Source organism: Cavia porcellus, unplaced genomic scaffold, assembly GCF_034190915.1.
Source record: "Cavia porcellus strain 051 isolate PalLab524CR breed Dunkin Hartley unplaced genomic scaffold, mCavPor4.1 scaffold_20, whole genome shotgun sequence".
Taxonomy (NCBI): domain Eukaryota; kingdom Metazoa; phylum Chordata; class Mammalia; order Rodentia; family Caviidae; genus Cavia; species Cavia porcellus.
Genome location: NW_026947503.1, coordinates 13,353,458 through 13,378,565, shown reverse-complemented (window position 1 = coordinate 13,378,565; position 25,108 = coordinate 13,353,458).

The following is a 25,108-nucleotide window of genomic DNA, read 5'->3' as shown; positions in this document are numbered from 1 at the left end:
GCGATTTCAGTCTCTAGTCAGCTGGTTCCAAAACAGAGAATAGCAGAGGAGTATGGCAGGGAAATGGCTCATGACATATTGAAGGGAAAGCAGAAAAGGACTAAGGGAAGAGGGAGTAGATATATTCTTCCGTCTGTATCGGAAGTAACCCACCTCCTGTGACCTGACTTTACCTCTCATCATTGCATTTATTTATAAACCTAACTTGCCCCTGTTTTTTCACATGTCAAAAACCCTGCCTATGAGTACATAGAAATTTGGTAGGAATCCATTATTATATAAACTATAAAAATAACTAATCTGGAAGAAAATATTTGAAAGGAAATCTTTAGGCTATTTGACTTGTATTGCTGGCTGTTTTTAATCTATATTTACAAGAGGTATAATGAGCAGAAAACAGACCACAAAGATTTGGAAAATTTATTTTTTTTTTGGCTTTGAAGAATAGTGTATAAATTTGAGGCCAAAGAATGTGGAGTTGCTAAATAGATAAGTCCCGTTTAAAACAAACAAATGAAGACACTGGACAAGGACAAGAAGAAAGTTGCCTTGAAAGTGCCACAGGAACAAACAATCCTGGATTCATCACAGATTCAAGAGAACAAAGTTGTTGATTTTTCATTTCAGAAGACATCCTTTTGGGTCTGGTAATCAAGAAACATAGCCTGGATAACTGGTTTCCTGGAATTGATTTTTCTATGCTCTGCCATGTGGCACTCAGGAGCCACTGCAGCCATGGTTCAAAAGGGCATGGTTTCTGCTTGAGTTGATGATAGACCTTGACATCATCAATCCAATGTTGTCTGTTCAGCATGCATAATGCAAGAATTGGGGAATCAGTCAGGCTTTCACTCAGATTTCAATTAAAAAAAAAAAAAAGACTTAGGAGGCCAGAAAGTACGTTTTTGAAAGACGGTGTATAAAGATTTGGTAATGAGGCCAAATGTGTAAAGCAATCTTGAGAAGTTTGAGAGGCAAGGAACATTAAATATTGACCGGAGCCGCGGGAGACAGGAGACCAAACTCGAGCAGGATCAGCTCTCAAACTTTATTGCGTACAGCGAACCGGACCTAACAAGGTCCGCCACCCTCAGTGTTGGTTCCTCTTCCGCCCGTTGGGGGCAGGAACAACCTCTTATAAGGGGAAGCAGTATCCAATCACAGAGAAGCGCGTCTAACAAGCTGATAGGCTAGCGTCACGGGTAACTGGGCAGACATGACAATTTGGCGGGCTTGTTCAGGCCGGGAAGAACCCGGAAGCAGGAAATGGGCGCCATCATAGGCGGCTTCCCACAAAATATCTATCAAGTAAAGCCTGGAGTGGGGCCAAACCAAAAGCGAAGCCATGCAGACTGAAATGAACAGGGCCATGGCATGTGGTCACCAAAATTCAATGTAATTCAAATCTACCACCATGTTCCTTGGATGATGAACATGTAACTATAGTACATAATGTGAACATGAAAATACAGGATATAATAATTTACCTACTGGTCTTTGGTTTTACTTGATCTAAATCTTTCCTATCTTTGCAATGGGAATATTTACCGAGGCCATTGTACCTTGGGAGTGTGAGTCATGTTTCTGATGTTTACAGTGATACACAGTTAAGACTTTGCCCTAGAATTTCAGAAGAGTTGGACTTTTTAGCAATGCTGAAACTAGGGAGATTTTGGATAAGTATTGTTGCATTTCTGAATGTATGTGGGATAGCTGTACCACATTAGATGGACTTACAAACCTGCTAGCGTATTTATTCAGAGGTTAGTATGGCATGAGGAAATGAGTTTGGTTGTCAACTTGACAAAGGACAGATTATGATTATTAATCATATTTATCATTTGACTGGATTGGCAGATGCTTAGCTGATTACCAAAACAAGTGCATTATTAGGTATGCCTACATGTCTCGTGGAGGCAATACCTTGATGACTGTATTGCTTCCTAAAGTTTTCCAATCTGTTTTGCTTTCTGACCTCCATGAAGTGAGCATTTTTGTTTTACCATGTCTTTTCTAATGAATGTTTTTTATTTGCAGCCAGGAGACTGTTAATATAAATCATAAGATGAATAAACCATGTCTTTCTTTAAGCTGTGATCATTCTTTTTTGTTGTTGTTTTTGCTTGTTTGTTTTGGTCCCAGTAATGAGAAAGCAGACAAATGCAACATTACTTAACTAACTATGCCTGCAAATAATTCATACATATTGCTAATAATATGCTGTTTATAAAGACTCTATTTCTAATATGGTAGGCGGTAGCATGTATATGGTTAGTAAAATTCTGTTCTATAACAAAGTAAAATAATACTGAGTCTGAGTCCTGCCTTCTTTTCCAGATACCTTCATGAATAGGAGAAACAGGTCACAACCTTACTTCCAATTCTGTTCTTCATAGAGAGGAGAGAAATATCCATAAAAGAGCATATAGCATATAAAGTAATATGTATTTTAGTCATTGAATGGCTTTTGTATTTTTATTTTAATATGATTGAAACTATGATTTATTAAAGTCATATGACTTTTAATGTTTTGTTAGTACATGTTTATAGTACGTAACATTTACATTCCTTGTGCAGAGTCAGGAAAGGTATGTAAAACATCTAATTTCTGTTTTATGTCTCCTTTCCGTTTTGTCCCTCACCTCGCTCCATCTCTTGATCCTCTTCTGATTTGAGAAAGATGTTTCACTACTTCCTATTACATATTTATTATTTTACTCTTTATTTATTTTTGGTTCCTCAAATACAAGAAAGTATTCAATATTTTAGCTTATATAATTGAGTTATTTCACTTGACATTATGGTCTCAAGCCACACTGTTGTGATGTCAAGCCATATTTATTCATGACACAAATTTTCCTTTTGTCATAGCAGAGTAGTACTTCACTGTATGTAATAATCACAGTTTATTTATCCATTCATCTGTTGATGAAAATATTGTCTTTTTCCATGATTAAGCTATTGTAAATTGTGATATATTTTTAAATCACTGATATCCAAACAATATATTTCCTCTGTGGTATGTTTTTAAAAAAAATATTTATTTATGCTTTACCATCAGTCATATTATAGGAAAAATGATACAATACTCATTTTTTCACAGAAAAAAATCATATATATACAACATCACAGATTAACTCTCAAATACGCACATGGCCAAGTCTATAGCCCAAGTAAACTCAGTTTTTGAAGTAAACATTTAATATTTTCCATATTTTGCCCATGAATAATATTCATTGTTTTTACCTCCAAATCTACCATCAGTGTCCAAACAATTATAATTTTTCAATGGCTGTAAAAGCCTGCAGTTGTAATTCACCTATGTGCAATTCTTGCATTCATGCTGGCTGATCAGCTGAATTGGCACCCAGTGACATCCTCTTGCATGCCTTGATTTTACAGAGTCATTAATCTAATTCCCATTGGGGTCAAAGCATTTCCAAAGTCAGTGAAATCCTTATGCCTTGTCACTTGTGAATCAGAGATATGCATGTTGTACCTAGTACAAAGAAACTTCAACATATAGAGCTGGAAATTCTATCATTCACCTTTAAAATTCTTCCTTAATTATCTACAGATTTGAATATAGAGGGAGTATGTATCTACTATGTTGTATCTTTTCTTTAGTTTGCATGTCATTTAGGTTTCCAAAGTTCTTATTAACTCCATGGATATGAAAAGAAAAAATATAAAATTCAGCAATTTGTATCAAAAATATAAAAATATTTTTAAGAGTGATCTATAAATACAGACTTGTGACATGTAAATTCACAAACATAAATCAAAATTTGTACTCTATGTATACTTTTATAATTATTAGAAAACAGTATCATAAAATTCTTTAGTAGCAATTGACATGATATTTACAATTAAGAAAATGCGCACATTTGAACACTAAAATATAGCAAACATTACAATAAATCACCATTAATAGCATAATTAGAATATATATTAAAAAGTCAAATAATCTAAAGCACTAATAACACTCTGTAAAAAATAAACTGTAAGATAGCATATAGCATATCACGTAACAAATATTCTATTCCTTGAATGGTTTTTGTATATATTAAAGTCCTAAAAAGAACAATGAATTTATGGAATAATTTAACAGTCGCATTCATCCACCAAGATAAGTACAATAATGTGGAGTTGAGGGTATTTAAGGATCAGAGAATGTAAATACTCTGTAAGGAACTACAAAGATAAACATGAAATATAAATTTGTGTATTATTTATTTGAAGTTCTAAAATCCATTTTTGGGGTGTGGGTCTCATTTACAAATTTGCTTGTTCACAAATATTGATGTCACCAGCTGATAGTTTTTCATTCCTTTTCACTATGTGGAGATAAGTTATGGACTTTTCGTTTTGCACAAGTAACAATATGAACCAGACAAATAATGATGTTATAGTAGAAATTGGTTAATTCATCAGAAGATCTAATTCACTGCCCCTGTCAAATCTGTTCCTTTTTGCATATAAAATATTATTGAAATAAGTGTATTCAATTGTGCTTTGTTTATTTCTATTTTTATAAAATAGCAGAGAAGCTGTGACAAAAACCATATGTCATGCAAACAAAAGAGATGTATATTTAACTCTTTAGAAGCCCCACGTATATTTAGGGTCAGTGTTTCAGAATCAGACAGCAGAAGTTTGGGTCAAAAAATATATCACTAGTTATATAACCAATAGCAGGTCATAAAACTGTTTAAATCTCATTTTTCTTATGTATAGATTAGCAATGATGATAAAAAAAACTGTTTTCTTATGAGCTGTTATGAGAATAAATTGAGATGAAGAATTAAGTGTCATAGAAAAATTCCTGATAATAAGATAATGTTTACTATTTGTTATTCAGTAACATTTGACTATATTTTTATTTGGTTGCAATTATAAATAATGAGTCACAGAATTCTAATTTATAGAAAAAATACATATACCTCATCATTATTTTATTCTGAAATCGAACAGAGTTCTAAATATAATTTCCTGTTCGAAATCTTTTTCTGTTTCTGAATCTAAGATCTTCTTTTTTGAGTATAAGCAGTACATTATCTGATGTAATAAGATTTGACAAGTTTATACAGTCATGATTTAATTTTTTTCTAGATAATATATCCAGTACTAAATTTCTTATATGTCTGAGTTCTATTACTATATTTGTGATTATGTTAATGAAAAATGGTTTAACAATTCTACAAAGTTGTCAAAATATAGGATATTTGTTTCTATAGCAGGCTGACTATCTTCCTGGGTAAGGCAGGAAGTAGCAAGGAGAAATAAAATCCAGATACACTCCCCCATTTTACTCACAAAAGAGGAATGTATAATTATATTATTTTAACACATAAGTCACAATAAATCACTTCCTCTATACATTCATTTAATTAACTTCTTGTATCAAAGATTTAAACAGAACTAATACAAGTGCTTAGAGAACTCTGTTTTCTTAAAAGAAATACTCATTTCATGATTTTCTAAATTTATAACTGTATTTCATTTACCATATAGACAGAGAAGTTAAGCTTTATATTTTGAAAACATAGTTTTTGCCATTGTATAAAATCTAGAAAAGATGTGCTTTTATTTTTTCCAATTTTGTTCATAGACATATACCTTTACCTTTATTTTGTTTAAATGCGTAAAGATACAAACTTTTAAAACCAATCTGAGGCACATATTTGACTTGAAATATAATTTAACAATGTTAAAACAAGAACTACAATTCAATGTCCTTACCAGGTCCTGAGCAGTGACTCTTTGCTCGTTTTCCCCACATTTATTAGTACGTATTTGCAGTGTATAACGGTTGCATTCACTGTAAGGGATTGGTACATGCACTTAACACATTTTGATTTCCTTCTTTTGTCCTTTCTCCGACCCTCTTTCGTGTTTTCAGCATCGGATTCAGATTTTCTCACAAAACCTGGGAAAGTTACTTGTCATGGATACAGAAAGAAAATGAGAATTATAACTCAAAAATATATGAAACATATAAGACAATTGGACTAAATCAAGGCATAATTTAGATACATTGTCTGCAATATACTACAATTTTTAACTTTTTTCCTATTATCTTTCATATATATGCATAAAATAAACAATTGCAAAATTATATTCTCATGCTCTTCACAAATCTTCTTCCATCCTAAAAAGTGTCATTTTTTGGAATGGAGTTCTATTCTAGTTTCTCTGTATTGGCTTGCATAACCCTGAAAAAATTCATTTTGTGGTATTTTTGATTTATTGATGAAATTAAAAAACACAGACAATGTGTCTATTTTATTTTAAATCTACAAGAAAATTGTGCAATAAAATATTCAGTATTCACCAGGCTTTTCATACACACAAAATATAATTAATGTGTACGACTCAGGCAAATAAATATTTGAATTTTCCAAAGATTAACATTTGATAGTAGTTCTTTGTCATTATAGCATCTACACTGCACTATCTTACCTCAAATTGACATGAGTTAAGGCACCAGTGCTTCCTTTTCAGATATGCTATCCTGTGTTTTTGAAGTTGTTTCAGTAGTTTATAAGACCTACAAAAACATAATAAAAAGTAAGCATAGTTAAGATACTATAGTAAGTATATATTTTCAATATTTCTTTAAATGAAAGAGGTTTGTGATCTTATCTGTCTATTGAAACACCTATTAAAATATCTGTTCAACAAAACAAAAGCAAGTTATTTTCAAATGTCAGATGTGTCTGTCAATAGTAACAAACCTTGTAAGACAATAATATACTGTGAACCTACTCTCCATGCATGACAGTATGGCTCTTCGTGGAGGCAGACCTCCTACCTGGGTTCACATAACTTTTTCCAGGCAGAGATTTTGGGCACATTTCAAAATATTTTTCTCTAGAATACTTATAAGTTAATGAATGCAGTGCAGAAAAAGATTGTAATATTATGGTAGACTTAGGAACTGATGACTTTCAAGGTTTATTTTAACATTATCTTCTCATGTCAATCAAAAACTGTACCATACTCCTTCCCCTATGTTGAGTCAATTTATGAATATATACATATATATATATATATATATATATATATATATGGACATTTTTCTCAAGTCCTATTAAAATAATAGCAGGAAAATTGTTGCAAGTTTGAGACCAACTTGGGCTACACAGGGAGTTCAAGTCCAGCACGAACTACATCACTAGACCTTGTCTGAAAAAGACTACATATGTATTATAGTAATGGAGGCAAATGAAGATGTGAAAAAAAGGTAAAAACATCGTAACAGGAGACATCAAACATTTAAAAAATTGAAAAATAGATGATTTCATAGCCGATAAAAGAAAGATAATCTAAACTTCAGCAGTTAATGAAAAGTCAAATGGACAAAGATATTTCAAATAAAAAATTGCAGTCATAGAACTGAAGGCATATATGATTCATTTGAAAGACAAAAAGATGAATATGAAGTGAACATTAATGCAAACTCAATTAATGTAAATGTCAATATTAAACAGATCGTTTAACTGTAGTCTTCTCAGTTGTATAAACTACTTTGTGATAGAACAAAAGTGGATTATAATTAATTCTTAATCTATTAAAATATAAACATCAAGAAACAAGAAATAATGGATCATGAGGCTGCCCCAAATTGTTTTCTGCATGGTGATACTAAAACTTCTTTCAAGATCCAGCTTCCATAAAGAAATATATATATATATATATATATATATATATATATATATGTATGTATATCATATATATGCATACTGTATATATATGTATACTGACGCATACATGCATAACTTACACAAAAAAGCTCTTAAAGGAATATTAAAGTTGATCCATTTTATTAATAGAAAAGTAAAATATTAGAGAACAGTTTTAATATCTGGTTATGAAAACATCAAGGAGTGTCAAATAATATTAAGATTACTAAAGGGTCAAAATACATCTAAGTAATACACCAAGTCTGTGCCCTGCGTATACACTGAAGAAAAGAGAGATGTGACAGTTTGTGCCTCATGTACTCATGGCTTCAGGCTTCCAGAGTTTATGACTGATTCATGGTCCAATGCTGGGGTCATGGGTGTGGCAGTGACACCTACCCTAGGGCAGGGAGCCTACATACACTCTGGACAGTGAGAGTCCTCTCGTGCTCCTCCCTTTTTGCTGTTGTTGCATTTGCTGTTATCTCTATGAGTGGTTGCTGCTCTGCCATGCCATCCTGACTAGGAGCCAACTAATTATGGACTGAAATCTCCACAAATGTGTGCTAAATAAACCTTTCTGTTTTTAATTTTAGGTGCCAGGTGTTTTGTCTCAGCAATGAGCAAAAAGTAACCAATACAAAGGAGTACTTTTAACTTGATGTACAGCACTGATAAAATCCATTTAATGCAAACTAACTTATTACACATTAAACCTAAAAGTGTATTAACTATATAACACTGAATGCATTTGCCTATTTTTGTCTCACTTTTAATTGTACTGTATTGCATTACAATAAGTATTTAGAGACAAAAAAAACTGTTTTTAGGTCACAAAATAGTAAAATAATTGCTATTTAAATTTTTAGTTTGGACTAATTCAAATGTATAAACTGATTTTTATAATCCACCTCCTGAAACCCCTATCTCAGACCTTTAAAAATGCCTACTTTTTGCTCATTATTTTTCAGTTGTTTATTGATTATTCAAAATTGACAGGCATTTTCTTAGTCATTGAGATGCAAGGATAAATCAACCCCAGAAAAATGTTCACATTTATATTTCTCTCAGGTATAACTCCAACTAAGCTTTTCACATAAATTGGCTGATTTATTTCTTCCCTACTGAAATGAAACACTCTTTACTTTGTTATTTACTTGTATAGGCAAGGCACAATTAATTACTAGATTCATATGAACATATGTGACATTTTATTATACTTTCTTTTTTAATGTCTCCTACACACAATGAAAGACAATTGTACCTTTTTTATAGAATATTTGAAACATAACAAACAGCCAAAAAGAAAAAGAAAAGAAAGCATGACAAATGTGCAGCCCAGCCATGAATACCAAAGCTTGTATTTGCCATGGTAACTAAAGAGGAAATCTCCACTGAATGAGCATTAAATGTCTGAATGTCATAACTTGTTATTAAGGTCTTGTAGGCAACATAAAAGATTATGAGAGATGTCCAAATATCTATCTTGCAAAAATAATGTTTTTATCAAGAATAATAAAATGCTGTCACAGTATATATTTTCTCTAACATATACAGCTGAGAAAAACTCATATAACAGCAAATAGCTGCAGAAATAAATAGGTTATGCTGGGATCAGATCAAATGCTTTTAATGCCAAGAGAAGTGACTTGTTCTGGAAAAAGAAATTGTCTTTTCATGGACAGTGACTATTTTAACAAAGAGAGTCTTTACAACTTCCAGACAGCCAAATTTTTCAAAAATTACTTGAAGAAAATAAATGATTTTTTCAATAAAGCATTTTTTTCTCTTATGCTATGCCCATTTATTTATTTTTGCCTGCAAAAATATTTGGAAAAATCCACAAAAACTATCATAAGAATTACTTCAGTCAAATATTAGTGTTTATGTTCAGAAGAACACTATTCAGCTCTGGGGAAATATGCAAACTTGAGAGAACAACTTATAGCATGGTGATTTGCATACCAAACCAATATTTTAGAGGCACAATTGAAATGCTTTTGATTATCGTTAGGAAATAATTTTGTATGGGCGATTTCTATGTCTGTATAACTGAGAGTGGTTTTGCTCCATTCAAAAATGTTATTAGTTTATGTACTAACTTTTTTATTTTATCTTCTTTTTTCTTTTTGTCTTTTCAAGATAAGATCCTATTACACAGTTCAAATTGGCCTTGAACTCACTTATAGCCAGGCGGGTCTCAAACTTGCAACAGTCTGCCTGCCTCAGCTTCCTGTGATTACAGGAGTGTGCCACCACACCTGACTTGCTAATTTTAGCTTTTTATATTTTATTTTTTGCATCTACAAAAAAATTGTATGCAATTATCATGTATTATATATTTCAAAGTATAAATATGCTGTGAAATTACCAAATCTTACTAAGTAACATATACATTACATTCATGCATATTATTTCTAATTGTAGAACACTTTACTAATAATATTTTTGAATAACAGAGTATACTATTAGCTATAAATACTATGTTGTAGAATAAAATGTTTGTACTTATTTCTGCTTATTGAAATTTTGTATCCTTGGACCAGCACTTACCAGTAGCCTCCTGGACTATCTTTCAGTTACATTTGTAATAATCATCCACAACAGAAGCTAGAAAAAATATGTACTCTCCAAACAGAAGGTAGGTCATTTTGCTTTTCAGGATAATGAAGTCAAAATTTCCATCTTGATGAGGATTAGATAAGTTTGCTTGAAGCTTTTTATTATTAATTTAGGCTTTCTATTTGATTTAGGATGTTGCAACAAAAATAATATAGATCAAGTAGCTTAAATAGAAACTTCTATTTCACAGTTCTTGAACTTTGAAACCTCAAGATAAAGATGCTGACAGAGTGTGTTCGTGATCATTTCTAGTTTCTTGATTTGTAGGTGACCAAAGTCTCATTGTTTACTGACATGGAGGAAAGCAGAGTTGTGCTGAGGAGAGAAAGAGACGGAAACAGAAAGAGACAGTTAATTTTCTTTTCTCTTTTTAAAAAGCTGAGCTAATGCTGCTCATAAGTGTTCCATCCTTATTACTTAATTCCAACCCCAAAATGTCACCCCCAAATATCATTACATTAGGAATTGCCCTTCAGTAGATGAATGTGATGGTTGTGTGTGTATGAAGAACAGTCACTCCTGTAACAGGACTTTTTCCCAAGGTTGGGGTTCCTCAGTTATAATACATTCTTTATGTATAGCCTCCACCTGAGCAACTCATATCATTCTCATGGAATTTGAGTGAAAAGGAAACTAGTACAAACAAAATTTATACTGTATTCAGTGTCTTGGAAATAAAAATTTTAATTATGATCCATTTATCTCATATTTTTCATCAGCACATATGAAACTAAGGCAGGCTAATTTTATTGCATAAAATATGGTAGAGTCAGATCCACCACAGTCTTGGAATTGACATTTTGGGATTTGAGCAAAAATTCTCGTGTACATCAAGGAACAGTTAGAAGATTCTAGAAAAAATATGTAAAGCTGAAGTAAGTATTTATTAATTATACTATATTTATAGTTAAGTGTTTTATAGCATGGATGGCAAGTTTATGCTGAAAGGAGACAGTACAAAATATTTTAATTTTTGTGAGTTATACAATAGTATTATTTGAATATAACTTGTTCCCCTGACACTCATGTTGATATTTGGAGGAATTCTTCATTAGGAGGAATCTTTATATATGACCAAGTAAAATCTGTAAATGTCAACTAGGGTTCTCTAGTCATTAATGGATTATTCAGTTCATTTGCTTCATATATTAACTAATAAGGTTTCATATTATTTTAAGTATGAGTCTATGATGAAAGCCAGCTTGGCAAAGTCTTTAGCAAGTCAATCATCTTGCCACACGATGCCTTATATCACCTCAAGAGTACACTGGCAATAAATTATATCATAGGATTAATATTTTTGTTTAAAATATGCCAGACTATTGAATTGTTTTATTAGCAACAAGAAATAGACTGTGATTTATGCACTGCTGTAATTTATTAATTGAACTATTGTACTAAATAAGCCATAGTGTTACACACCTGATTAGGCAGCCATTTTCCAGCAACACTTTATTTACAAAAAGAGAACATGGTCTTAATTTGGTCTTCAAACTATAGTACTGCAGCTTTAATTTGCCAACTCAGTTTGTAGGGTACTTTTCTAGAACACAAACTCTTGTTCTTATGGGTTCATTATTCTTAGACCCATATGGGTTGCTTGGCATCTCTTCCTTAGGTTCAGATTGACAATGTAGATGCCTAGAAGACCCTTCTGAATGATTCAGAAGCACTGCTAACTGAGATGCTACAAAGAAATGTAATATTCCCTTAACTATATTACCCTACTAATTCTTGTGCCCTCTTCCAGTTAAGGCAGGCTGAGCAGTGAATTCAACTGATTAACAAAACTAAAATTGTGCATATTAATAAGGCAACATTAAAAATAGGGCAATATATGTTGTTTTGATACATGTACATATCATGTACCTCCTTAAACACATATGATTGCTTTATGGTAAAAACATTAAAGTTTTTCTTCTAGCATTTTAAAGTTTACAGTACCTTATTGTTATAGCAGTCATCCAACTCTGCAATAGTGCACAAGAATTTGTTGCTCCCACCTAACTCCTATGTAGCACCCATTGATCAACTTCTCTCGTCCCTCCTACCTCTTCTATTCTTTCTTTTGTTTTTGGTAACTGCCATTTTACTCAGCTACAAGAGAAACTTCGGTAGCCCATACAAAAGTGAAATCATGAGGTACTTGTCTTTCTGTGTCTCACTTATTTCATTTAACATAATGATTTCCAGTTTTACTTATAAATTTTTTGATTTTCTTGTTCATTGCTTTTTCATATTTTATAATTATTCATTAAGCATTAAACAACTTTTGAGTGAATCATCTTTACTAACCCTAAAAATGAGAAACTATACCCAAATATAATCCAACCTCTGACCTCAAATTTGTGTATATGGACATATCAAATAAGATATTACATCTTCTTCCTTTATTCAATATCATTGCCCTAATTCAAATTCCTTTGGTGTAGATTATAATTGGTGTCTCTAATTTAACCTTTATTATTTGCCAGTACAACTGGAGTCACAACAGTAGCACTGCTGACTTTAATATATAAGTAGCAATGTTTGAGATTTAACTATGTCCAGCGTACTTACAATGCTGAAATATGCTTTATTTCTTCTCTGTCGTTGTCACCCAGATGTGTTGCTCAACTACATCATACACGTTTAAATCTTTCAAAACATGTTTCATACCAAGTGAGATAAAATATTATTGTAAATACTCTGGCCTGTTTAATGACCTTTTATTCAACCATCTTTCCATTCTTTAGGTTTGCATATATCATTTTACCAATCTACCAAATGATTCTTCATTCTTTTTTACTTCAGTAGAATAGTTTTAATCACAAGTCAATCAAATTATCATATGATAGTTTATCATTAACAATTATTAACAGAGTGGAATTTTTATTATGTGTTTACCATTCTTAAATAAGTGATTAATTTACTACATATTCCACATTATTTCATATTTTAAAGTTGCATATTATTATTGTGGTTATATCTGCAAACTTACTTATCTTATTAAACTAATTCCTAAAGCACAAGTCTTATTCAAGGTTTCCAGACATTTCATGTACTAAACAGAGGCTTATTAAATCATCATTACACACCATTTGTGTGTACTATTTAGAGTACAATTTACAAAGGGTTGTAAAATTTTGCATAATGTTCTTAGAAAAAGCTAGGTAATCATTGAACTGAAGTTCCAAGTTTCTTAATCTTCATGACTTAAGAAATAAAATATTTTCTTCTGTTTAATAAAGAAACAGTGCAATAGATCATTTGGAGACCTGGAGAAAGGTCTGGAAAAGGAACCAGTTTTTACAGTGTGCATTGTGGCTAGCGTTATTTCTTTTTAAATTACTAAATGTTTGCACCAGAGAATAGTGATGCTTCTTTTTAAGCAATAGGTGTATCAACACATAGTTTTGATATGGATTTCTCTAATAGCTAAGTATGTTGAGCATTTTTATACTTATTTATTTATTTTTAATATTAAAGTGAACAAAAAAACACAAAAAAACAATGAAACAAAGCACATCAGAACAGGAAAATGTAAGCAACACAGCACTTCACAACAAAACAACTGGACATTAACAGTAGCTAACATAATGTCTCTTTTCTTTGAAACAGTTGAGCATACTTTGACACACAATAATATCAAACATAACAATACAGTAAAAAAAAATTCAAAGAAATTACTGGACGTCCAAACAAAATAACAGGAAACGAATAATGGCTGCTATAATATCTCATTTTCCTCAAAAAATGTGTCTATAATATCACATATAATAAAATCAAATAAAACACAATAGGATAGAATCAATCAAAACAGAAGAACAAAAGTATGGTAGGACTTCAAAACAAGATGATAGTAAATCAGCAATAGTAAATCACCATAGTAAATAGTAAATCACCATAATGTCTTATTTTCTTCAAAATAGCATTCATACCATCTCACAAAATAAAATCAAACAAAACAAAATAAAATCAGACCAATGAATGAATGTATTATAAGACTTCAAAACAATATAATAGGAAACCGTAATTACCATAATATTCCCATTATATTCAAAATAGCTGCCCTTACCACCTGAAAGCATAAAGTCAAACAAAAGACAGAACAAAGTCAAAGCTAATAAAATTATGTAAACAATGCAAGAGTTCAAGATAAGACAATAAAAAATTGACAGTAGTTTCCATCCCTCCCCTCTTTGTTCCTTTGTTTAAAATTTTATTTAAAGGAAGACTAAACAAAACAGAAAATGGGTACAAATAATACACACTTTGAAAGAAAGAATAAACAGTAAGAAATCACTAGTTCATATTTACATAGTGTCCTCTTACAAATGGTTATTCAAGATACAAATTGGAGCACATAAAGTGGGGTTTCAAACAGCAAGACTGCTACTAGTTCTGTTCAACAAAAACTTAGTTATATGGTTATCAATCCTATACACTTCTACATGCAGTTATCCATATCTTCATTTGTGTTGAGATTGAACAAACCCAAGCAGGCTAAAATCATTCTGAGCAAAGAATAATAGTATTGCTGGGTTTTACATTATGATACTTCTGGATCATCACTAGATTCTGTAGTGTCTCTTTTTCTTCAAAGTATTTGTTCATTTCACCATGTTTCATAAGATCAGTTCTCATAAACTGTTTATTGATTCTATGCATGCATTTCTCTCCTTTCTATATTAGAGGAAGGAACAAAACAAAGCAAGACAAAACAAAACATATTCCTATAAACACGTGAAATGAAAAAGACATGTAAGACTACTGTAAAAGGGGTTCTACCATGGTAATTGTGTTGTCTCTTGTAATCTTCAATAGAATTGGTTATATCATCAGGCATGGAATACATAACAGTATTAACAAAAACACAATTTTGTATGTAGTATAAAACTTCAAAAATAGGTAGTAATCAAGCCAGAATGGGTATCGTAGTGAGTCTTGTCGTCTTCAGTATAATTGTCTAAATGTTCAGACTTGATGCTATCAATCATATATGTTTTGAATATAATCTGTCAATACCAAACAGCAATCAAACAAATAAGATTTAACTAAGATCAGTCATGATAAACAAGTATAAGTCATACAGGGCTCCAGATTAAGTTAATAGGAAATTAAAGATGATTACTGTGCTATATCCTGGTGTTTTAGGAATAGCTGTCTGTGCCCTCAAATCTAATGCAAGTAGACCAACTGGAACAGAATAAAATCTATCTAAGCACAGTGGTGCAAGTAATATGGGTTTTAATTCTTGATATACAATATCTTTTGCCATTTTTTAAAGACCATTCCTCTTCTTTCACTTCCCCAGGGTGCACTGTGTATTTTTGAGTCTCACCTAGACCCTTGGTTTTAAATTGGGGGGGGGGGCCGGTGGCAACCTGCTATTTACCTAAGTGGTTCCAAACCTTCTCCCTCATGGACTTGATCTATAATTATATTCCTTTACCTATTAAAGCCTGTCTTCCCAACCTATCCACAAATATTGGTCTAGTTGCCCCTATTACTCTCTGGCTCCATAGGCCATAGAACATTGTTTCCCATATTTGACTTTCAGTCCTTATACCCTTTTTGAGGTTAATTATATTTCCTATAAAGAGCATCTCAGTGGACTCTACCTCCTGATCTACTCTACCTGTGATTCTCTCTTTTTTTTTAATTCAGTGTATCAAGGCCGTTCTATATTAGAGTTTATAACCAACCTTTTGGGCCTCATTTCTGTTATGCTCTTTGTTTGCCATGAGTTGACTGCTTATCTTCTTCATTTTACTTTCTGCTCTATTCATTGAGGCCTCTCTGCAACTGTTCCTAGAATCCTGGTACTTTTCTTTCTCTCTAGAATGCCCTGTAGTATTCTCTGTAGTGTTGGATTGGTGGTCTGAATTTCCCCAGTTCCTCTTTGTCTTGGAAGGATCTTGTTTCTCCATTAATTTCTAGAGACAGTTTTTCAGGGTGTATCAATCTGGGATGGAGGTTATTTTCTTTCATGGCTTGGAATATTTCACTCCAGGCTCTTCTTGACTTGATTGTTTGTGTTGAAAAGTCTGTCATTATTCTGATGGGCCTTCCTTTATATAGGTGGTCTGTTTCTTTTCTCTAATAGCTTTTAATATTCTGTTCTTATATTGAATTTCTGGGATCTTGATTATTATATGCCCGGGTGTGGCTCTGTTTGGGTTGTAGGTGGCTGGAGTTCTGTATGCCTTATGTATCTGAATATCATTTCCTCTTCCTATGATTGGGAAGTTTTCCTTAATTATTTTTGTGAATAGCCTTTGTAGTTCCTTTGTTTGTACCCCTGCTTATTCATTCACATTCTTTATTCTCAAGTTATAGATACTCTTTTTGTCTTCTAGCCTTTGTATTGTTACTGCTTGTTTCCTAGTTGTTTTTAAAAGTTTTTCCTTTCATAATCCTACATTCCAAACCTGTCCTCCAGTTTGGATAATCTATCCTTAGTTTCTTTCAAGCAGTTTTGCCAGCTTTCAATGGAGTTTTTAATTTCCTGGTAATCTCTTTGAATCTGCTCATGTATTCTATATTTTCTTTATATTCTTCATCAAATGGCTCTCTCCTTTGTGTTCCTCCTTTCTTCCATCTGTTTTCTTTCTTTCTTTTTTTTTTTTTTTTTTTTTTTTTTTTTTTTTTTTTACTGGTACCAGAGATTGAAATCATGACCATGCACTTGCAAGGCAGGTGCTTATGCCGCTGAGCTAAATCTCCAGCCCCCATCTGTGTATTCTTGAGAAGTATTTAGCATTTCTTTCATTAATTTATTTATATCTTGCTTTACTTGGTTAAATATTTCACTTTTGAACTCATCTATGAGGTCCCAAATACATTTCTTTATGTCCACTGATGCCGAGCCTGATATTGCATGTTTGCTGTCCTCAATCTCTTTTGTATTTACCTTCTTGGATCAGTGTTCTCAGGATTGGGGTGTGGAGGCTGGGTGTTTTTCTTATACTTTCCTCTTCTCATATTTTTGTTTCTTCCATGCAGGCATATAAAGAAGGCCCCAGTCCCATTATTTTTTTTTTTTTTTTTTTTGTTGTTGTTGTTGTTGTTGTTGTTGTTGTTGTTGATTCTGGTTCTTCTGAAGCATGCTGGCTACGGGACCCTGCCCACTCCAGTGTGCTATTGAAGTGCAAACAGGGATGGCATATGTTGGCCCCTCTCCTCCAGGTCAGGCTGAGGCCTTCACCGCACCTTCGTGTGCACAGCAGGTAGGGAATTGGTCTGGGACACCCTACTGGTTCCCAGCCAGGGACATGAACCAGGCCAAGCACATCTGACCAATCCTGTCTGGGAGGGGACAACTGACTGAAGTCTCTGTAGTACCTTGTTTCTGCTAGTCCAGCCTGGTTCCAAGATGTGGTTCCCTTTCCCGTGGAAAGGGTTTATTATTGACACTCAACGCAGGTTAATGCAGGTCCCCTAACAGCTGCATTCTCTGTTGGTCTCACTGATCCCTGACCTAGTACACCCACACCCCAGTGTGACCACAGCTCTGGTGAGTTGAAGCAGTGGGAACCCCAGACAGTTCGCTAAGTCGCAGCCATGCAAGCTCAGACACACCAGCCAGTGCAGTTCTCTGGACATGCCAGCCAGTGCAGTTCTCTCGTTCGCTACTCCCTTCTGCCCTTATATCTCCTCACCAAGGCCTTGAGGCTCGCCAGCCACCAGCTTCACTGTTCCCGTGCATCTCTGGGTTCCAACAGTACTTCTGGCACAGTGGGACCAGCTCTAGTGAGAGCGCCACCAGCTACCCTCTTCTTCAGTTCACGTTTTTCTTTTTTAAAATTCTTTCTGTGGGCTTCAATTCTCACTTTAGTTTCTTCCTTGGGCAAGGGGATCTATATCTTTCCTGCTTTTTCTTTTCCAGAATGCTATATTTCAGCATCTGGGCTGTTTCTCCCAGAGAAGCTGTTTCATTTGCTGCTTACTGTTCTGCCATCTTCCAGCTCCCTTTTAAACTTATTTAGTGTTTGCATTTCTTTTTGAAGTATCTATTCAGTGTTGATCAATTTTTGATTGGGTTGTTTTGGGAGATTATTTTTTTCCCTAACATTTTCTATTATAGATATTAATTCTATATCAGAAGAGTACCTAGCAAAATTTTTCTTTCTATTCTGTGAGTTTTCTCCTGTCTCTGTTGTTTCCTGTGCTATGCAGAAGTTTTAATTTGATGTAATTATACTTATTTATTACTGATATTTCCTGTACAGTGGAATCCTTGCCAGGTAGCTTTTATCTATGCTTATAGCTTCAATTATTTTACCTAGGGTATCTGAGTAATTTCAAAGTTTCTGATTTTAGATGTTGGTCTTTGACCTATTTTGATTTACATTAATACAGAGTATGAGATATGGAGTTTGTTTCTATTTCTGATTGTGGATTTCCAATTTTCTCAGTACCACTTATGGTAGAAGATATCTTTCTTCCAGTGTATGTTTTGGACCCTCTGACAAAATTAAATAGCTGCTGGTCCAAGGGCTTTTGTTTCTTATGTTCTCTTTCACTGGTCTCCATGTGCTCTTTTGTGCCACCATCATGATGCTTTGCTTACCACACCTCTGTAGTACACTTTGAAAGCTGGTATTGTGAGGCTGCAACATTGCTGGTTTTAGTCAGGACTGCTTTGGCCATCCTGAATTTTTCTGTTTCCATGTGAATATTAAGATGTCTTTAATAGTAATTGGATGGATAATTTTGACATTTTAATGTGAATTTTATTAAATCTGCAGATCACTTTTGATAATATGGAGGCTATTATAACTGTATTAATTCTGCCAATCCATGGAAGACTAATTTTTCCAGTTTCTAATTTCTTCAATTGCTTTATTCAGTGCTCTGTGATTTTCAGAACAAAAATTTTGAGGTCTTTCTTCTCTTTTGTTAGGTTGATTCCTCAACATTTTAATTTTTTTTGAAACTGTTGCAAGCAGCTGAGCTAGTTAAAAATATTAAAGGCAGTGAGATAGGGATGAGTCCTCAATGGAGCCAGACCTGGCAGCTTCCAGAGAAACTAATGCCTCTTGCTGTGGGCCAGGCCTCAAGACAAAAGACCATGCAAATGCACCAATATTCTGAGGATTGATAACCCTAAATAGTCCCCATCCCTGTAGGAAAGAGTCACTGCTCTTTAAGAATGCCTGCTTTCTACATGACTCCCTTCCCCATTTGTTCCTAATGTAATCAATTTTACCTGAACTATTGATCTTATTGGCTAATCTGATGTCCCACCTTGAATCCATGATTTTACTCTATAAAAGTCCCTAGAAAATACAGAGTCCTTGGCAACCTGCTTGGAACCTATTATGGATTAAGAACTGGTGGTTAACTTAACTCCAGCTGGATTACATCACTATGGTGCTGAGCATAGATATTTTACTTGAGGAAAGTTAACAGCATAAATAGAGTCTTGGAAAAGAAAGCTATTGTGTTGAGGCATTGAGGCATTGTATTTTTTTTTTTTTTAATGTATTGTTGTTTGAGCCACTTGGTTTTTTTGGAGAAGCTCTGGTCTTTACATCAAGCATTGCTTCTTGGCTCTGGAGGGGAAGAGTGTATCACTTGGTCTTTAGGATAAACTCATTACACTGACTTCTTCCCATGTATTTTACTGTGTTTTGTCATTGGAGGAGCTTGGCGTCTTTCTATCACTGAAGATGGCTGTGGTGCTTTTCAGGACAGCCCTGATCTTTGTTGTGAGTGTGATTTTTTGTCTGTAGCATAAGACCTTCATCCCATCAGCAAAACATTTTTTACCCCACTGGCATAGAAATTTTGGCTTTAATCACTGACTGTTGGGCCTTTTTGGCACAGATCTATAAAAGAGACTGGCAGGAGGTTTTGTGGGCTCTGGACCTCTAGTTGGACTCATGGGAGGCATTGTTATGAGCTCTGGGTTTTTATCTGGATTCATGTGTGACATTGCTGTGGGATTTAGGCCCTTGACTAAATATTCTATGTCTTTGGTGTTATGGGTAGATTTTTTTTGTGTGTGTGTTTTGTGTTAACTCTGGGTAACCATCATAAAAATAGTATTACCACCTCTATATCCTGATTCTAATTGTTCTCTGCACAATCCTTGATTACAACAGAAATTGGTATCAAAAGTGGGGTCATTGTTGTTATGATGCCTGGCCATGTGGCTTAAGAGCCTTAAAATTAATTTTAAAAGTTTTTGAGAGAAGACAGCCCCTGTATGCTGTAAACTACAATGGAGACTCTGGTCAAAACCTAAAACATCAGAGTATGGATAAAAATGCTGCCAATTAAGATGAAGCTTGGGAGGCTTCTGTTAAAAAGGACTGCTATGTTTGCTGGAGTCCAGGTAGTGTACTGTGCTTTAGCTAAAGTTGGTCTTCATTTTGTTTGTATTTAGATATATTACCTGGTGGCAGAAAAATTTCAGTGCAGTCTGCTGTTGGGATGGTAGCACAGTTACTTCTGAGAGCTTTTGACCGTATCTATGTTAAAAATTTAGAGCAAAAACCCATTAAAATAATTTAAAACACTTGGCCAAAAAAAAAAAAAAAAAAAAAAAAAGCTCCATTAAAACTGTGGGTTGCAAAGGTAAAACAGAGAACGTGGTTGTTTAAAACATGACAATAAAAAAATCAAGAGTACATTTAAATTGCAGGAGATCCTTATATATTATTTTGCCATGCTGCATTACAAGTCAATAAAAAGCAAAGACTGTGATTATAATTGTTCTTTTAGTGTGATTTTAATGTTTCTATATGTTTATAACCAGGTTAATCGAAGTACTGTGTTTTAATGTTCAACTCTGCTCACCCTTAAATGTTTTTGGCTTTTGGTTCAAAAATTAAGTGTAAAAAATTGTATATATGTAATTATTATATTAATGTAAATCTATATAGATCAAGATGTATTAACTTTCACAAATCTGCCACTAAGCACTATACTTAAAAAAAAAAAAAGTTAACCTGGGGTGGATTGTTAGGGTTTAAGAACTGGTGATCAACTTAACACCAGCTGGATTACACCAGTATGGTGCTGAGTGTAGATGTTGTACCTGAGGAAAGTTGCCAGCATAAATAGAGACTTGGAAAAGAAAAAGCTATTGCATTGAGATGTTGAGGTATTGTGGGTTCTCCTACATGTTGCTGTTTGAACCATTTGGCTTTCCTAAAGAAGCTCTGGTCCTCACATCTAGTATTGCTTCCTGGTTCCAGAGGGAAAGATGCGTGCCGCTTAATGTCCAGGATGAACTCGTCATATTGGCTTCCTAATGTGTCCTTGATTGTGCTTGTCATCAGAGGCACTCGGGAGCTCCCTGTCACAGAGGATGACTGCGGTGCTTTTCGGAACAGCCATGGTTTTTGTTGTGGGTGTGACTTCTCGGCTCCAGCATAGAACCCTCGGCCTATCAGCTCAGCTCTTTTAACCCACTGGGCATAGACTTTCTGGTTTCCACCACTGATCTTTGGGCCTTCTGGCATGGATCTGTAAAAGAGACTGGCATGAGTCCTTCTGGTGTGCTCTGGACATCCAGTTGGATTCATGGGAGGCATTGTCATGAGCTCCAGGTTTTATCTGGTCTCATGTGTGACATTGCTGTGGGATTTAGGCCCTTGACTAAATATTCTATGTCTTTGGCGTTGTGGATAGGTTTCCTGCATTTTCTTGTGTTAACTCTGGGTGGCCATTATAAAAATATTATAAATTCCATGTTCCGATTCTACTTGTTCTCTGCACAACCCCTGATTACAATAAGACCCTTTCTGTCTCTCTTCAGACAGAAGCTTCCTTTGTCTCAACAAATATATCCTATTCTTCACCTCCGTTATTCCTAAAATTCATTCTTTGGTTTTAGAGAATATAAACTCGCAGACACTGTGGGTTGGGCATTTCATTCCCCTATCAAAACCACTGTGAATGGAATTTCCTTCCTTACTTCTTCTTCAGTGAAACAGTTATTGGTGTACAGAATTATTACTGTTTTTTGTGTGTTGATTTTGTGTCCTGCTATTTTGCTGAATTTATCAGATGTAAAAGTTTTACGGTAGATTTTTTTGGTTCCACATGAAAATTTATATCATCTGCAAACGGGGATTTTTTTTTTCCTTCTTTCTTTCCTACTTGTATTCAATAGGAATGGTGAGAGTGGGTATCCTTATCTCATTTCTGAGTTTAAAGAATATGCTTTTCATTTTTGTCACTCAGTGTGAAGTTGACTGCAGGTTTAATCTCTTAGAAGTTAAATCCATCTGTATCTATTTTTATCAGATATTTCCAAGTGCTATATTTAATAGGAGTGGTAACAATGGACAGAATTGCATCATTCCTGCTGTTAGACAAACCGCTGCTAGATTTTTGTGACTTAGTATCATGTTGAATATTGCTTTTGTCAGTTGGAAGTAAAAATTTTTTGTATCTATTTCACTAAGACTTTTAATTGTAAATAAACACTGGATTTTTGGCACTTATTGAGATGATTTGTGATTTGTTATCTCTATTTGACTAATGTGATATGTTACATTTATTGAGTAAATACATTGAGATATCCTTGTGTCCTTGAGATAAAACTGAGTTAGTCATAGTGAATGATGGTCTTAGATATTGTGGTATTCTGTTCGTAAGTATGATATTGAGAAATTTTGCATTTGTGTTCATCAAAGTTTTTGATTTTTAATTTCTTTCTTTCTCCCCACCCCCTGCTGTCTCTGTCTCTGTCTCTGTTTCTGTGTTTCTGTCTCTCCTTTATTTTTTCTCACCTGGCTTTATTGTCAGGTTGTTGCTAGTTTCATAGAATGAATTTGGGAGTATTCTAGTGTTTTCAGTACATGGAGCAACTTGAAAGGTGTGTATCTTATCTCTTCTTTCAAGGTCTAATAAAATTGAACAGTAAATATATCTTGTCCTGGATTTTTCTTGGTTAATAGAGCTTTTATTATTGAGTTAATTTTATTATTTGTTATTTCTCTGTTTAATATTTTCTTGGTTAAATTTTGGTCAGTCATACCACACATATTTGGGCATTTATCTATTTCTTCTAGGTTCTCTAATTTATTGTAAATTTTCAAAATAATATTCAGTAATCACCCAGATTTCAGTGGTATCTTTTATAATTTCACATTTTTTAATTTCTATTTTATTTTCTTTCTTTTGGTATATTTTTAAGGACTTTATTATTTTTTACCTTTTCAAAGAACAAAATCATTGATTCATTGATCCTTTGGGATTTTTTCTTCATTATTTGATCTTCATTATTTTTTTTCTTCTTATGTTATGCGACTGTTTTTCTCTTGTTTTATTAGGACCTTGAGATGCATCTTTAGATTGTTTGGAATTGCCTAGTTTTTCCAAAGGAGAAACAGATACCTCTAAATTTTTCTTTTAGAAGAAATTTCATTGTTTTTGACAGATTCTGATATGTTGTCTTTCCATTACAGTTTAATTATAAGAATTTTAAATTCTTGTTTAATTTTTCTTTCTGTAACCTATTGATCTGATGAGAATGCATCATTCAGTTTCCTATGTGTTTGAATAGTTTCTGTGGTTTTGTTTTGTTTTGGTTTGTGTTTTGTACCGGGTATTGAACTCATGACCTTATGTCTGCCAAGCAAGTGCTTATTCTGTGTTTTCTTCTGCCACTGATTTCCATTTTACTTCTACTATGATCTAATTGGATTAATAAGCTTATTTCAGTGCCTTTTATTTATAAATATGTTTTTAAGGCCTAAAATATGGTCTATTTTGTAGAATCGGCAAGTCTTCCATATGCTGCTAAGAAGAGTGTATTCTGCTATTGTTTGAGGAAACACTTTGAAGATTTCTGTTAAATCCACTTGATGTATAGTTTAACTTTAATGTTTCTTCAAAGAAAACTTTTTCGTGCCTGACACTTGTCCTACAAGTAATGTGTTGCAGTCCTGCAGTATGATGCATTTGTGCCTATTAAATTTGAGGCACTGAAATTAAATGCAAATATATCCACAATTACTTTCTGTTTAAGTGAATTACTCATTTTACTAAATTACAATAACCTTTTTTTTACTCTCTTGAAAAAAATTTGAATTGAAGTAAAATATATTAGATATTATAGTTATTTTCTTTCAGGTTGCAACTACTTGAAGTATAATTTCCATCTTTGGAAATTTTTTCCTATGCATGTCTTTGCAGAAATGTGTCTCTTGCAGGTAGCCTACATAGAAGTCTTGTTTGTTTCATCCAATTTGCCAGTTGATACTTTTCAATTGGAGAATTTATACCATTTAGCTCAACTGTTACTAATGCAAGGTATGTATTAATTCTGGTCATATTGTTGTTCCAGGATTTGATTAACTTATGTTTGTCATTCATTTATTGCATCTTCTACTAAGATTTTTTTTTTTACTTGGCCTCATGGTGTTCATTTCAGTCAAAGCTTCTGCTTAGGATTCCTTGAGTACTTTGTTCAATCCTGGTTTTATTGCAATTAATTTCTATAGTCAATTATAGAAAGGCTTTATAAGGTACAGTAACTTAGCTTGGAAATTGTTTCCTTTCAGTCTTTGAAAAACTTTATGATGGCCATTAATCTTCTGTTTAAAAATCTGGTTTTATTGTGATGTTTCTCCCTATAAGTGATTTGACACTTCAGTTTCAATGCTTTTTAGCACTATATTTTTGTTTTTAGTTTTTACTCTTCTATTATGATGTGTCATGAAAGAGAATTTTTTCTGGTCATAATTACCTGTGGTTGTGAATACCTTCTTACTCCATTATAAATCTCCTTCCCAATATTTAGGAAATTGTCTGTGTTAGTATTGATGAATAGATATTTTTATGGCATTGGCAGGTAC